Here is a 3,721-nt window from a genome sequence, read left to right on the forward strand (position 1 = left end):
AAATGATACCACATTAGATTATAATAATGTTATTTTTGGGGGGTAAAATCAAAATGAGTTCAAAATGACCATATGGAACTCTGAGGGTCAATGCCTGRGAGCTAACTGCTGCTCTGCTATCTTAATAACTTTACTAATTCCTCAACATTACATCCTTAGATCCTGTACYGTACACTGAGATGACGTTTGTTGTTTCCGCCTCCATCATCTGCCTCCATCATTTGCAGACATCATCTGCCAGCRCGMACCTTGAATGGYCCAGTCAGSTACWAAATTCCTGGGCCAKTTTTTTGCCCCAGTCCGGCCCTGGCTTCAGATGCGCCTCTACTCTCTGTCCCGGTCTGAATGTAAGGTGTCCAACTTGAGGCGTCGGGCACATTTTAGATGCTCAAAGCGCGTTTGGTGTGAWCGTAGCATCACATCAATGTGTTGATGAGACAGACAAATCCATTCATTTCAACCCAGTTTTCTTTTCTTTTTTTTATTAAAGTGGAAGACTTTTGTTTCAGTTGTTAAGTTTAARTTAGTTTTGTATCTAGAATGACTTTTTTATGCAAACTGCAGAAAAAAGTGATTTATATAAGGCATAAACGTCCATCATGCTGGAAATCWGAGCTGTAGACTAAACAAGCTATTAAACTGTGGTCAGGTTCGAGATAAGTGGCCCTTTTAGCCACAACACAACCTTTTAAGTACTTAATAATATACTGAACACTGTATGAAAAACAAACAAGAAGAGTGGAGGCATGAAAAGTGCATGACAGTGTGAACAAAGCAGGGCACGGCTTGCTTCCGAAAACAAACAGTGAATCCAGCCTGATGGATTTTCCATTGCAGCGCCGTGTTAATGAGAGGAAGCAGGGGAGTGCTTCCCAGGGAGTGCATTGTGATCCTGTGCTCTGTTTTACCTTTAGCAGCTTGACTGAGGGAAACCTCCAAGAGTTTGGCCAATTTGTCCACCTCAGTCAGGAATGGTTAATCCCCGCTTGGGATGCTTGGAAAATTGCTCTCCAGCATCCGCCAGAAGCCTGCTATTAGAGAGGATGTCTGATAATGTTCGCAGATAGACTCATGACTCACAGGTCACGCTGCCAAACTTAACATTCAACTTATGCCAACTTTACTTATTGTACTTCCTCTTTGTCCCGCAAATTCTTGGAACACATAAAAATAAAATCAAGTGCACTGAGCAGTCAAAGGTCAGAGAGATCACACACATGTTGATCAGTACAAAAGCAAAAAACACAAAACAACTTCTTAAAGGCTCTGTCACACTACGTTTTAGACAGCTTACGAAGAAAACACTAAATTACTAATAAAGGTTAAATATTTGATTCATTTATTAGCGTTACAGTATGTACACACCTAAAAGAGGCTTCCAGCTTAATTCCATCTTTAACGTAGATGTCTCCAAACATTTTATAAGTCTAAAATGTCACAGTGTGACAGGGCTTTTAGGTTGTTTTAACCAAACACTGATAGTTACAACATGCTGCTGAAACAGTGACACAAGTCAGGAAAAAAAATCCCATGAAAGGATTTTATCGTTCAGGAATGTCAACAAATGTAGTTCATACTGATTTCACCCAATCAGTGGACTTAAAACAAGGAAATGTTCCTGAGCTGAAGTGCTGTACCTGTGACCTGCCAGCATGCGCCTGCCTGCGGTTCCTCCTCACACACAGACCTGTGGCTTCAGCAGGTCAGGGTGCAGAGGGAGCCATGTGAAGGGAGGTCAGCTTTGTTTTGAGCAGCCCACGAGCAGCGCTGACATGAAACAGCTCCGCAGCTTCCTCCTGGTGTACAATGTAAACTTGGCTCCAATAAAAGCATCCGTTGGCACCTCGGTGGACAACAGGAAAGCTTTGTTTATCACAAACCATTCTGCTGTCGGCCTGCAGGTCGACAACCCTTTTTGTTGTGGCACACCCTTTCTCCTCAGGATCTGTTTACTAAAAAAAGTTTCATGTCCTTCTGATAAACAACAAAGACAAAGGCTMTGTCTCATTTCATGGGTTGCAGCCGCATTTGTTAGCCGCTTATGTCGCTGCCCCGTGCCATAGGCTGTCCCGATTCGGAGGCGCCAACAAATGCAGCCAACAAAACCCCGAAAARGTCACCTGCATCTGAGTAACTACGGAAAGCTCTCATTGCCCTGACAGAACTCTAAGTAGACTGGTTGGAGTCCTAACTGGGCACAACCTACTCAACAGCCACACAATGGTGATGGGACTCCATGACAATGGTCTGTGTGATGCCCGTGGCATTGAACTACAGACCTCTTTGCACTACTTAGGCCACTGCCTGGCTCTGAGTGGTCAAAGGAAAAGAATTCTTGGAGACCCCTTTATGGATCCTGAGAAGCTCAGAACACTGAGTGTTGCTAAACTTGTGTCCTTCATCCGAGAAGGTTCGGATAAAGACCAGTGTCTTTTTTGGGGTAAGCAATGGACCCACTTAGGAGGCTACCGCTCYTATGGATTCTTTATCCATCCCCACTAACCATAACCTACGCAGCCACCTGAAGAAAGCTTTGCTGCAATAAGATGTTAAATAAAATGGTTACTGGTGCTGATGAGACCCAAATTATGAATGCCTTTAATTTATTTACTTGTAATGTTTTTCTAATAAATCTGAATTTTATGGTTATACTTTGAAAAAAGAACAACTGAAGTGATGTGATTTAAAACGTGTCACCATTGCGACAAGGCAGAATGTGGTCACACAAACATACTGTACATCTTCTGTAAACCAGATCTTCTCATTTCACAACTGTCTATGCAGCCGACATGAGCAGCCAACGGCCCACGTAGACTGTGGACAACATCGAGCATGGTCTACATCGACTGCAGCCCATGAATTGAGACAGCCAACGTGTTCGTGTTTATGAGCTGTATAGATTCTACTGTTGTCTACTGTTTTTTAATTTGTGTTGTTCAACAGAGGTGTGGGCCGAGCTGAAAACTTTCTTAGGTTCACGTCACAGTGTGTTAAAGCAGATTCTACAAAAAAGCAATCCATCAAAGTAATACTAATAAATAGATTTGACACAGAAAACACTTGAATCATTCAGCCTACCCACTCAGTGGGCTTTTATTAACTTTCCAACAATGGATCCATTTCATTCACAGTGTGAGCAACACCTTTCAGAGTCCTCGCTTTCACTTCTGTGCTGCCAAGCAAAGTGAGGAATAAAGCAAGATATACTTTAATTCATGTATTCATCCATTAACTACAAGAACATTCCAGTAAAAAAAACAAACAGGAAATACAACCAGGCTTTGTGGCACACCTGATCCAGTATAATGCAGAGCTGGTCCCAGTTTCAGAGTCCACATGTTGCTGAGACCAGGGGCTGATCACCCGGCTGTGGAGTTATGGGTTTTAAACATACCTTTGATTAGTATGTACAATAAAGCAGAAGATATATGATTAGATTAATATCCACTCATTGTTCAGAACCTGCTGGTCTACAGGTAGTTTCATGATCAACCATCAGTTCCACAAACACTCATCAGAGCAGAACAGGTTTTTCAGTCTCTTTGTCAGAGTTGGTGAGTCTGTATGAACTGTAGCTTCAGTTTCCTGTTCTCAGCTGACAGCAGTAACAGCTGATGTGGTCTTCTGCTGCTGGAGTCCGTCTGCTTCAAGGCTGGACCTGTTGTGGTTCTGAAGACCCACAACTTGTCCGTCTGCTTCAAGGCTTGACCTGTTGTGGGTC

At 42.9% G+C, this 3,721-nt stretch overlaps 1 protein-coding gene across 1 annotated transcript in view; it reads right to left on the reverse strand.

Moving 5' to 3' along the window:
* Positions 1-3,063: 3,063 nt before the first annotated feature.
* The window catches only part of exoc3l2a (exocyst complex component 3-like 2a), a gene marked incomplete at its 5' end in the record, with an annotated part of 17,012 nt that continues 16,354 nt past the window's right edge, over positions 3,064-3,721 (reverse strand). The window contains 1 exon segment of the mRNA XM_014024285.1: positions 3,064-3,638.

The sequence above is a fragment of the Austrofundulus limnaeus genome, unplaced genomic scaffold (genome assembly GCF_001266775.1).
Source record: "Austrofundulus limnaeus strain Quisiro unplaced genomic scaffold, Austrofundulus_limnaeus-1.0 Scaffold416, whole genome shotgun sequence".
Taxonomy (NCBI): Eukaryota; Metazoa; Chordata; class Actinopteri; order Cyprinodontiformes; family Rivulidae; genus Austrofundulus; species Austrofundulus limnaeus.